We start from the raw sequence: 13,761 nt of genomic DNA on the forward strand, positions 1-13,761 counted from the left end.
GAATCTATTATAAGACATTCAGGCTTCCCCGTTTATGAGTTGTCAACTCACATCCATTGATTATTTTCAATTTTATCTTAACTGCAGATCAACAGACATTTCTATTATATTCTAGATAATAATCCCTTGGTTTCTGGTGTTGCAAATATGGTTCTCAGTTCCCAGTTTATCAGCTGTTTGTTACCTTCAGTGTCCTTCACTTACAAAAAAACCCTTAATTTAGATGTAGTCAATTCAACCCACTTTTTTTCTGAGATCTGTAATTTTTTTCACATTTATACATTTACTTCATGGAAATATGTTCACAACATATTGTTAAAGAAAAAGGTAAGTTATAAAACAGCATGTATACTGTGTTCCTATTTATATAAAATGATTCACAATATCAGTCTTCTTCATCAGTTTGGGTATAAAACGAGTCATATTTCTTTTATTGTTCAAATTATAAAAACCCCAATCTTATTCTGTTCAATTTAGGGAAAAATACAATTTTCCTTTTTGGGTCTCCTGCCCCAAGATTCCTCAGGGACATTCCTCAATGTCAGTTTTGTTGACCTTTTCACAGAACCAACTCTTGGTTTTGTTGATTTTTTTCCTGTTTTTCTATTCTCTATTTCATTTATCTCTGCTTTAATCATTATTTTCTTCCCTCTGCTAGCTTTTCCCAATCAACTTTTGACCTTTAGGGTATGTGAATTAGGGTTTTGTCTAAAAAATCATATTTATAAAATTTAGCTTTCTATTGGTGTAGATTTTAAAAATACCGATGTACATTTTTCCTATATAAAAAGCCAATTTCTTCAACAAGTTTAATTAAAAAGTCCTTCTGTTTCCCATGATTTGTGGTGAAATTTATAGCATTTAATAAGGATTAGATTCTGGGATATCCATTATATTTAATTGGCCCTTTTGAAATCATTTATTCTATTATCCATTAATGTACTTAAGAAATATTTATTGAGCACCTATTATAACCCAGACATTATTTTATGTCCTGGGGAAACAGACAAAAGTTTCTGACTACCACAGAGCTTATCTTAGGATAGGGAGATAGTGTAGACCCTTAAAGGTCATTATAAAAATTTGGGCATTTACTAAAATAACATAACTGCTGACACATATCTTGCATTACTATTTGTCAGGCACTGTTAGAAGGGTTTTATCTAATCCTCTCAACAACCCTGTGAGATACTAACTACTAGTATCCTCCACTTTACAGATGAAGACACCATGGCACATACAGCTTAAGTAATTTGCCAAAGGTCAGGCAATTGATGAATGACAAAGCTGGGATTCCGACCCAGTCAGCCTAATTCTGGAGCCTCTGCTCTTACACACTGTCCTGCACCACCTTTGAGTGGGATGGAAAACCATAGGAGGAGAACCATGACTGACCCACATGTCAGGTTTACTTAGGCTACTGTGTTGCAATTAGGTGGTAGGTGGGGCAAGAGTAGAAAAGAGAGACCAGTTAGGGCCTATTTCAACAGTGTAAGTGAGAGATGATGGTGATTTCGATGATTTAGTAGCAATGGAGGAGGTAAGGAGGAGTCAGATTCTGGATTCGTTGACAAATGGGCAGTGGAGTCTGGGAAAGAAGGAAGGATCACTGACGATTTCAAAGTTTTTATCCTGAATGACTTAAAGGACAGAGTTGCCACTTACTGAATGCAGAAGACTACTTAAAGAACAAATTAAGGAAAAAACTCCCTTAATCTTTTAGATGTCTTCTAAAAAAGGGATCTAAAGCGTCATTTTAGATGTCGTTAGACACTCAAATGAGATTGGAATAGACAGTTGTATATGTGAGTCTGGAGTTCAGAGGCAAAATCTGTCTACAAGATATAAATTTGAGCAACATTACCACATAAGCTTAAAAGACTATAATAAATCACCAAGGAAAAGAGAAAAGGGGAAAAAAGAAGTCCAAGGACTGATCCTGGTGTACTCCAACATCACTCCAGAGATGCAGAGGAAATGAACAAATATTAGGAAGGGTGGCCGGTGAAGGTGGAGTAAACCTGGAAGGTTACAAGTTTGTAGAAGCCAAGTGAATAGAAGTTTAGGGGAAGTAATCTACTTTGTCAAATACTAATGATAGGTCAAGTTAGAAAAGATCTGAGAAACCATTACTGGATTCACAACATAGAAGTCAGTAATCATCATGGAAAGAATGGTAAAAGATTGTTGGTTCAAGAGACAAAGACGGGAGAGCAATTGGAGATAGCAAGAACAGGCAACTCTTTCAAGTTTTGCTCTTAAGTGTAACAACTAAATGGGATGGGAGTTAGAGGTGGATGTGCAACCAACAAATAGAGGACTTAAGATGTGAGAACTTGTAGAATGTTTGAGTGCTGATGGGAAATATTCCAGAATGAATAAAAAATGGAGAGTTGTAATCTGTTTGAATAAGTGAGAGAGATTAGAATCTGGTTCTGAAGTGGTCACGAAGCACAAATATTTCATCCACAGTTAGAGAAGGCAATGGACATGAGCACAGGTGTGTGTAGCACTATTATTTGCTTTGTAAACTGATCATGTATTCAGCAACATTGCTACAAGATCTTATTCATTATGATAATTGGGCTGTTGGTTTTCTTGTATTTCTTGTTGGTTTATGTAAATACTCTTAAATCTACAAAGAAAGACAGTTTTGTGTCTTGTCTTCTTTTTCAATTAATATGTTTCTGTGGTAGTCATTAGTAACATCCACCAATATTTCCATATCTTCCCTTTCTGGGTCCACGTTAGGATTTTAATTCCTGGGTCTTCTATTCTTGAGTGGAGCCATGTGACTATTTCTCACCAACTGAGTTTTGAGACAAGTGACATGTATCACTTTGGAACCAGAGCATTTAATTGTGGATACTAGACCCTGCCAAGTTGCCATGTTCCCTTGGATACAATAACTGGCAATGTTTAAGATGGTGGCTATTCCACCAGTCTGCCTCTCCGAGTGTTAATGAGCCCAGCCCTTCTGCCAACCCATAAAGAACATTAAGCATGAACAAGATATAAACTCTTGTGGTTTATATAATCTAGCCCATCCTGATTAATATGTCTCGTTTGTTTATCTTACCTGGTTGCATTGGTCAGTACTTCCAATACCATGATGAAGAGTAATGATGGAAGTGGAGATTTTTGTATTATTAAACACCACTAAGTAATGTTCGCAGTAGATTTTTATTGAGTTAAGTAATTTTCCATTTATTTCTAGTGGTCCAGATTTTTTAAAATCACAAATAGTAATTGGATACTACGAAATACATTTTCTACTTCTATTCAGGTAACGTGATTTTTCTTCTTTAATCCATTAGTGTAGTAAATCTCTGTTATTAAATCATATTTGAATTCCTGGAATAAACCCTACTTTATCATGATATGTTACATTGTTAGACCTAATTAATATCTTATTTGCATTATAGCACTTATATTTCTAAGTGCAAGAGGACTAAAATTTTCTTTTTCATATCATTTTCATGTTTGGAAGAATGGTTTTTCTAGCCAATTATACTATGAATTGAGCATATGTCTGTTTTCTGGGAAAAAAATTAGTGGAGTAGGAATTATCTGTTCCTTGATAATCAGATAAAACTCAACAGAAAAATTATTTAATATTTTTTAATGGTTATTTAAACTTTTGGTTTGACTAATGTTCTCTACTATTTTTACCCAATTTCATTAATTTCTGCAGTTGTCTTTATTATTGTGGATCAACTGAGTTAAACATTAATTAAATGCCTGGGTCAATGTTACATATAAAAATTACTGTAATAATTTTAATTTTCTTCTTTATTTCTTACTTGGGCTTAACTCTTTTGTACATTGTTAATTCTTTTTATAGATGAACAATCAGTTCATTTGACTTTAGTTTTTACTGCAGTAAATGTTTTAAAGCTATAAATTTTCCACTGAATACCGCCTTTAACTACATTCCATAAATTTTGTCATGTAACAATTTTATATATTTGTTCTAGTTATGAAGTTATTGCTAATGATTTATGAATAATACTTCATAGTTATTCTAATTATGAAATATCTACACAAGGGTATTTAATAGTATGATTTTAGCTTCTAAACATGTGCCAATTTTTTAGCTTTCCTTTTGTTATTGACTTCTAATCTGATTGAATTATTTTGTGTAGTGTTGATTTTTTATTTATTGAAACTTCTTTGTCACATAGTATTTATACAGTTTTGTGAATGTTTTATGAGCACTCAACAATACTAAAAATTTTCCATGTATATTTTATGTTTCTATTTCTGTATAAATCTATTATCCTGGGTATATTAACTATGTTGTTCAAATCTTTTTCCTAATGCAATGTATATTCCACAATGATTCACATTCAGTGGGTCATGGTCAAACTCCAATAGGCATAGAAAGGAAGGTGACTAAACAGAGTATTGAATAAATTTGTCTAGTACCTACTCACCCCATAGCATCTTCAGATTTGAGCTCAGGGTAGGAAGCCAGCAGCAGCACACGGAGTTCATCCATTTGTCAATAACAACACTCAGCAAGTCCTTGTTACTTGTCACCTGTTTCAGAGTAAGGAGTGTCTTTAGTGCAATACCATGCCATTTCTCCACTCTGGGGCTTTGCTCCATTAATTATCCCCCTTTTTTTCTTTGCGTCATAATTCTCTCTACTGGCTTTATCTCTTCAGCCAAAAAACAAGTTCAATATCCCTCCATCCACCTTTTTTGTTCCTTTCCTTTCCTCTGGCACTTCATTAAATGATTTTTTAATGACTGACTCCACCACGTCACCTCTAGTACCTTGTATGTGGGCTACAGCCATGAGACGGGGCAATGACAAAACAAGGGTAGAATCAGCCTCTAATGAGATACTGCAATAGTCCAGGTGGAAGTGAAAGGGAATTTGGATTGATATGGTAGCAGTGAGGATGGAGGAAAGGCTCAAAGGGCAGAAGAAAGAATTAGAGTTTAGACAGTGGAAAGAAAGGTGTGAAATACTCATCTCAGAAAGTGAGCATTGCTGAAGACAGCGAAATAGGATTTTGCAGCAGTGTTGTGTACCCACTTGAGTTTGACGAACATGAATTTATCAATATAGCAATCTGCCCCGTTGTACGATTTCCTCTAAAAATCTCAAATGCGTGGATACTGTCAATCATGAAATTAGTAAATGATTTGGGAACCCATGATTTGCTAGCCATCTCTTGTAGATTGATCTTCTTAAATTAGTGTTGGATTTACTTATTTCTTTGCAGAAATATGTGCAACGGTTATCTATCCATTGCCTACAAAATAAAATCTACATATCTCTTAGCCAGGCATTCAAGTTCTCTCCATAATCTGACCAAAATAAAAATGTTCAGCTTTACCTTCTCTAAAATTGTCTGTGCACTTGACTTGTTAGTTAGTCAATATATCACATGGTAATATAGGGACAAGGGATCTTTTGTTTTACTTTATTTTCTTCCAGAGTTCATCATCTCCCTTTCTTTTAGCAATTGCACTTAGATTTTCCTTTGGGAAATGACTTCTTCTAGACTTTTAATCCATACAGTTCCGGAAGAGCACCCTTTTGGTGAGAGGGATGCATAAATAACCGAGACCAGCACACAGTAATTGGCTCAGGAAGCAAATATGTCACTAAAGCCATGAAAATTAGAATCCATGAGCATCAATCCTGAACTGTTTCTGGAAACACAGAGGAGGACAAACAACCTCCTAACTGGTGGTGGTAAATGGGCAGAATGTAATTCTGAAACTTCTAGGGGCAATCTGGCCCACGTGAAGAGGACCTTGCTGAGAATTAAGCCCACAGAAGGAAATTCCAGAATAAAGAAGGGAATATTCTTGATAACATCATTTGCATTCTGTGACAGCCATGCCAGAAGGTGAACTCTTGGGTTTTTAAATTATGTCACTAATGAACCCCCTTTGTTTCTGTAAGTTTGGGTTTGATATTTGAATCCTAAATGTTCTATAACCTGTACAAGTAGCCACCTGCAACACTGTCTCCCAGCTCCAGACCTCTGAGGCATCCACTGTGTATAGCACTATTTCAATATTTAGGACAAAGTGGGTTATATGGTCATTTACATGGTTATGGACATTTCCCGCCTCTCCATCTAATAGCAGGTTATTTGAGGGCAGTTTATTGCAGACCCTAAATCCAGACTTCCTATGATTTAAATCCTGGCTCTGCCTCTTACTGGCTGAGTGACATTGAGCAAGTGTTTCACCTTTTTGTGTTTCTGATTCATCATCCATAAGATGGGAATTTGAACAGTAACACCTGAAAAACAAAACAAGCAAACAAATAAAAGAATGAAAGCACCACAGAGTTGTCGTAAGCAGTTAATATATGGAAAGCCCTCAGAAAAGTATCTGGCACGTAACAAGTAAGCTCTACGGGAGTGTGAGCTATTTTTGTTACAATTATTTTCACAATGATGATGATGATCACTATTATTATTTGCAACCCCGTTGCCTACTGCAGTGCCCTTCAATTATAAAGAGTGTATCATTCTTTATTATTGTATAAGTGGATTTTAATGTAGTATTTGTTTGCCTGATCCTGCAGTTTTAACATGGATCAAACTTCCAATGCATCAGAAGTTAGCCCCTGTCATCTTAGCTCAGAATACTGTAAAAGTCCAAATCTTCCTGCCTCATTCCTGCTACTTCCAGCACCTTCCCCTCCATCCCTGCCTATACTCAGTTCCTGCCCTTTTAGTTTCATCTTTCTTGCCCAGCATCCAATAGGTGCTAGAACTTGATGATAGATAGATTTCTCCTTGGTCATTTTTGGGTATCAATCCTCTGTCTTCCATCTGATTCTCCATCTTACAGTGGTTTCTCTGCATTACCACACCCTGGCCTTCTACCTGGAGGATCAGCTAACACTTAACAAAGAACAGCCACTCCACTTTAAGGCTTTAGAACATACTCTAATCAGGATTCAGTATACAATCCCCAAGACACAGGAAGTAGCTAATACTATGTATTTCAAAGGGTTAAGTATAAAAATATATCTTCTCTTCAACTAAAAATTCCCAAGTCTCTTTCCCTACAAGTTAAAGGAGAATTTCTAGGTTAGGGAGCTCCATTCCATGTCAGCAGTAGTCAGTCTCATAAGTAGGATTAGAATGAAGATGGGGTCACATTGGTCACTTCCAACCTAAGGGTAGGAAGCCAGCAGCAGCACACGGAGTTCATCCATTTGTCAATAACAACACTCAGCAAGTCCTTGTTACTCGTCACCTGTTTCAGACAGGAAGGAAGGAAGAGGGGCCAGTGAGTTTGCAGATCATGAGGACTACTGAGTCTACTTAAAGAATGCAAGACATATTTATGACCTGGCCATTTTGAGATTTCAACACCATCGCCGGCCTGGATGCAGAAGAAACTGCCATCATTCAGAATGTTACCTGAAGCAAAGTGTGGGGTAAATTAGCAAAAGGCACAAAACCCATAAAAAACACCTATGACTTAAACATGAGACGTTTCCAAATTTGAAATGATATGCTTATCCGTGGTCCTGCTGGAGGAAATAAAATGTTCAGCTTGTGAAATGAAGAAAGGAAACATATCAATGTTTTGTTCATCATGCTGGAAGAAATGGAATTATCTGAACCATGTAAATTCAAAATGTACCCATTTTAAAAAAGCACATTTGCTATATTTGGAATACAATTTGAGAACTTAGAATTTCAAACTCCTAGAAATTCAATAGTGAAAATTTTAAGGCAATTTCTAGTTTTCATACAACAAATATCTATAAGTTGCACTTTTGTACGTGAACACACTCAGTAGAAAACTTTTACATGGCTCGCTACAAAAATTATCACAGGTCAAATCAAATCTCGTGAAAAGTTATATGATAACAGAGGGTGTCCTAACATGACACTGCATGTAATGTTGGTTGATTTTTCTCCCACCTAAAATGAAGTAAGAAGGCACACATACCATGTTAAATATTGAAAAGAAACTAATATTTATTTTAAAGGGAAATATTAGCATGTTCGTTAGATTTTAATGTAGCATTTTTCCTACGTTATTTTCCCTAGAAGCTGATACTGAAATGAAAGTTCATATGTAAGTGATGTATCAAGGAAATCTCATTAGCAAAACCAATAAAAGACTGAAGGAAGCAAGACAGTGAAGGGAACGAAGCCAAATGAGGGTGTGATCTCAAACAAAGTCCCACACAGGGTAGCTTCAGCTTGATCCCAAGGAAAACTCTGGAGAGGAAATTACCCCTCAGAGTTATCTGAGTCCAGGGAGCTGGGCTTTCAAACTCCCACATCCATTGGAAACGGGTCATCGATATAGGATCAGCCCAGAAGGCCATAATTTCCCATGTGCTCAAAGAAGGCTCCAGTAGACTGAAGAACCTTCTCCCCAAAATTGCCATAGTCGATGGAATGATGGGAATAAAAGCATATTAGAGTCTGGGGATACACAGGAACAGGAAAAGAGATATTAGGGAATATGGATATAGCTCTGACATTTACTACTTGGTTCTTTAATAATGTTCATTTATATAAGTAATACTTCATACCATTATTAACTTTATTATTTTAAAATACAGAAAGACACACTTTGCACAACTCAAACAAAGATACCTTCCCAATATGAATGGATATAGTTAATTGCTATATAGGTCAACTCAAACGAACAAGTCTTCATTCTGTGATACACCATTTTTATTTACACAGTCATTCAAAAGTATTCATTTATTGGCCACCATGGAGAGAGCCCATTTAACGTTGTTGTTAATAACTTTGCAGTCACAAAGAACTTGCTTTGAATCCTGGCTCTACTGGTTACCAACTCCATGATTTGGAGCAAATGACTAAGTTCTCTAAGTCCCTGTTTACACATGTGTAAACTGGGGAAAATCATATTTAAGGATTAAGTGAGATAATGCATGTAACTGATTTTGTATCATGTCTGGTATGTGGTAAGTGCTCAATGTTACTTAATATAACAATGAAAATTATGATGATAATGTACAGGCAGGGTGATAACATCTGTGTATGGGTTAGTATACTTGAAAGAAAAATAAGATATGGTTCCTGCCTTAAAGAGCTTAAGATCTTAGAAGGCAAGTCATGAATAAATATTTAGCAGAGAAAAGATAATATGAGAGAACGACATATGATTGCTACTGATACTTAAAAAAGACGCCCCACCTCTACTCTCCCCTCCTCCCTAATGTGTTCTCCACGCTGACACTGGAGTTCTCTAATACACAGCTTTAATCATGACACTCTCTCCTTTAATTGTCAGACTCCCTTTTACCTACATAAAACCGGGCAGGTTCCATAGCATTAACCTATGATCTACGCATTCCCCATCCCCTGCAATCTACTATAGTTCAAATCTTTCACTTCACCCTAGTGTTCATTCTTCATCCGAGAACTATTAAGAAGATGTAGTATTTTTCTACATCTGTGTCACCACTCAAGTAGTTTCATCCATGTGGAATATCTTAACTTCTTAGTGTTGAAATTTCTCCATCCTTAGATGTCCAACCCAAGTGTCACCTCCTGTATAAAGCTTCCCCATCTGTCCCATTTAAATTACTTCTACCCTGTCCATGTTCTTTTAGTAGTTTTACTACTTAATGGTTTTTACACTTAATCATGTACTAGTAGACTGTATAAAGGAAAATGGCTGGGGAGTAGATGTTATGCACTGACACTGGGTCAGCCACTCAGCAATGACCACCAGAATGTTGGTCTTTGCACTAGACTGTAAGTTACTTGAGGCCACGGATGACCTCTAAGATACCACAGAGGAGTTACAAAGAAAGGAAGAAAATCATCGTGGAAATAAAGTAGTGGAAATACACAATGTAGTGCAAATAAAGGGAAGATAATTTCAAGGAAGTATACAAGGGAATTGGTGTCAAATATTTCTGAGAAGTCAAGGAAAACAATGAATGAAAGAGACTTGCACAGGTTAGGGCTTAGTTAATTTGGAAAATGCAATTCTCCAAACAAACCATACTTATATAATATATAAATATAATGTATATATTTAATTTATATAATTTATATATTAAATTTATGTCTCTGTATAGATATAGGAGGGAATAAATAGTGAAAATATGGAACTAGCAGTGTACTTTTATCCACATACAAATAAAAGCTATGAGACATGGTAGCTGGTGGTGGGAGGTTGACATTTATGTCATGAGAAAGAAATTTGTGAGTCTTTTTAAAAACTGTTTTTGTTAAAGGATAAGGGGAAATGATTCATTTAAGAGGGAAATATTAAAAGTGCTAGAAAGAAGAATAATTTGAGAAGGAACTGTTTTTTTTTTTAACTCCAAATTTTACTCTATAATTAATTGGTGTATCTGCCTAATTCTTATAATTCTACAATACGGAAATTTAAAACTCCAGCTTGACCTTTTTGCACTGTATCATTTTTCCATTACGTAGGTAGATTCATGTATTTGAATTGTAACAGCAATTCTTTGTCCACTGCTCCATTCTTAGGGACATTCCCAACTGGTTCAATACAGAACTAACTGGGTCTGCAAGGCTGATGTTCTCCGTTCAAGCACCTAAGCCCACACAAGGTGGCCAGATTCCCCAGCCTGTTAGCAGAAGCTTCTGGGTGTTCAGGTCTGCTGGAGAGCAGCTTGTCTGTCCATGGGAGGTGAGTTGGCAGGTGTCCACACTGGGTGGTGTGCTTACTGGGAGTCATTTCCAGATCAAGGGCCTTTCCTTTCCCTCCCACTCTGGGGATCTTAGTCTCTTCCTCCAGTTCTTTCCCTCCAGAGTCACCACTCTGCCCTTCTTTTACCTCTCCCCAGCCCCAAGGCCTCAATCTTCTGATCTATAATAAAAAATTGACCCATGAATCTTTGTTTAGCATTCAAGTCAGTGGTTACTTTTAATCTTTTTTCAGCATTGGTGTGGGCTGAAGGGGGAAAAAAGAACCCTCAAAAGACACAGAGAACAGATTGCTGGTTGTCAGAGGTGGGGATGGGGGATGAGCAAAATGGATGAAGGGGGTCAAAAGGTACAAATTTGCAGTTACAGAATGAATAAGCCATGGGGATGTAATGTACCACATGGTGACTATCCTTAATACTACTGTTTGCATATCTGAAAGTAGCTTGGAGAGCAGCTCTTGTAAGTTCTCATCACAAGGAAAAATTCTGTTAACTATGGATGGTGACAGATGTGAACTGGACTTATTGTGATCATTTTGCAATATATACAAATATCAAATCATTACATTGTACATCTGAAATCAATATAATGTTATGTCATTTATACCTCAATAATTAAAAAAAAAGAACACTCAAGATACTAGAGAGACCAAAAGAGTAGGAAAATATATTAAAAACAGATTAATGACCTGAAGCATCGTTTTGACATGTCATCACATAGATTAATAATAATAATATAACGTCTAACTTTACTGAGTGCTACTGGTCTTATATATAAGACTTATGTAATCATAAGCCTTGGGCAAATCAATGAGAGAAGTGCAATTATTTTTGCTATTTTATAGGTAAGAAAACCAAAGCACAGAGAAGTTAAATATTCTGCCCAAGGTTACTCAGTGAAGAAGTGTTAGAACTGGAATTTTGAGTCTAGACTGTCTAGTTCCGGAGTCTATACTGTCAATCATCCCACCATCCTTCAGGGATATATTAGTTTTGCTGAAGTACGGTTTCTCCTAACACAATACTTTTGTATATTTCAAATATATATATATATATAAAATTTGGGCTTCTCTGGTGGTGCAGTGGTTAAGAATCCACCTGCCAATGCAGGAGACGTGGGTTCAAGCCCTGGTCCGGGAAGATCCCACATGCCACGGAGCAACTAAGCGCGTGCGCCACAACTACTGAGCCTGCACTCTAGAGCCCACATGCCACAACTACTGAGCATGCGTGCCACAATTACTGAAGCCCATGCGCCTAGAGCCTGTGCTCCACAACAAGAGAAGCCACTGCAATGAGAAGCCTGTGCACGGCAAGGAACAGTAGCCCCAGCTTGCCACGACTAGAGAAAGCCTGTGCCAGCAAAGAAGACCCAATGCAGCAAAAAATAAAAATAAATTAATTTAAAAAATTTTTAAATATATATAATTTTATATTATTACTTTGTAGACAAAGATTATTTCATACAAGTCAGTGAATTAAAAATTAAGATTTTTGGTTCCTATATTGGTCCAGCTACAAAAGTACACAGTATAATTGTTGCTGTCTAGTGAATGTAATCACATAGAGAATATTTTCTGTAAGATTCTGAGTGGAGCAACACTAACTAGTATATTAATTACTCTGATTTACATTAATGATTTATAAAACTACATATAACGTGCCATGGAAGTGTGTAGTGGGTTTAGAGGTATGGAGAAATGTGGGAACTGACAAAATAGACTTGTCTCAGTTGTATGATTTCAATTTAGCTTTTAAATAAGTGCTTTCCACATTGCTTGAGTAATTAGAAAACCACCTGCAGATATATAGTGTAGTTCTGTCATATAGGTTCTCAGGTAGGTAATTATAGTTTACCTCCATACACATATTATGAATATTCTCAACATCAAAGTGAAGCCTTCCTAAGAAAATCATTTATGGATACAAATAGAAGAGTTCCTATGGAAATATTAAAAACTGGTAATTATCTCTTGGTTTCCCAAAGAATTTCTGTATAGAATTCATTCCCCTTAATGTTGGCGGAATATAAAACAGTAGTTCTCAGTCTCTTGTTTGCTCATTCAAAGCAGCTTATTGTGTCTTCAAAATGTAGATTTCTGGACACTGCCAGAGATTCTGATTCATTAGATCTTGTGGGGCAGAGGGGGGAGGTTTAGAGTCTGTACGTTAAACAAGCCCCCTCTGGGAATTCTGATGCACATGATCAGCACACCATACTCTGAGAAACACAGATCAAAGGATGTCAGAGCAACGTATGGCTGTGTCCTGACATGGATGCTTTGCTCAGGGAGCACCTGGACAGAAGGCCATATACCCAGTTCTGCCTACTAGGCAGATCAGCCACTTACTGATGGGTGAGTTTGTGAGTACAGAGTTGAGGCACCTCCCTCAACCACTGCTGAAGGATTCAATGACAAGATTTTGGAAACCAACACAAAAATTAGTTAAGAAGGACTGAACCTGGAATATAGAATGAACTACTTGCTATTTATTCAACAGTTAATGTAAGAAAACATGTATACAGCAGATTTTAGGAGCTGTCATTAATTCCTAACCTTCCTCATTCAAGCACTAATGAAAATTGTATCCAGGTGAGGTTGGGGTCATGTTTTTGTCCTATTACTGCATAAATCATCCCCTTTGCCTTGCTATCATGGAACCTGCCGATTCCCATCTTGTCTCATAGGTGTTAATGTTGATTCTGCCATTTGCTAATGTAAAAATACTTTTAGACTATCTTAATTGTTCATTAAGGTCCTCACCAACTATGTATCTGTAACTCTGGTTATTCATATTTTTCTTAGCTACTGCACAGATCTGTGTAGAATTAAAATGTGTTTATCTTTCAACTTGGTGAACATGTTAGCCATGTCCAGTTGTGACAGCCTGGGAACAGGTATAATCTTTGTTATGACAAAGTGAGGATGATAGAAACAGCTTCACCTTCTCACAGGAAAAGAAAGGCTGCTAAACTGAGTGATGTCTGAAACAGTTTCCATCAATGGACAGAAAGTTTCTACTTTAGTATGTGGCAATTCAATGCCCAACTGGATGCTGCCATTTAAACTTAGCATTCCCTCCTCCTGTGG

General features: G+C 36.6%; 1 long non-coding RNA gene across 2 annotated transcripts in view; it reads right to left on the minus strand.

Moving 5' to 3' along the window:
- LOC137223598 (uncharacterized) overlaps positions 1–11,671 on the minus strand; it is a 31,531-nt gene extending 19,860 nt beyond the window's left edge. For both annotated transcript variants that reach the window (XR_010942945.1, XR_010942944.1), the window contains exons 1-2: positions 6,219–11,671; positions 4,437–4,542 (exon numbers count right to left, since the gene is read on the minus strand). This is a non-coding gene — a long non-coding RNA (uncharacterized lncRNA). The remainder of the gene's footprint in view (positions 1–4,436; positions 4,543–6,218) is intronic.
- Between the last annotated feature and the right edge of the window lie 2,090 nt (positions 11,672–13,761).

This window comes from Pseudorca crassidens, chromosome 4 (genome assembly GCF_039906515.1).
Source record: "Pseudorca crassidens isolate mPseCra1 chromosome 4, mPseCra1.hap1, whole genome shotgun sequence".
Lineage (NCBI taxonomy): Eukaryota > Metazoa > Chordata > Mammalia > Artiodactyla > Delphinidae > Pseudorca > Pseudorca crassidens.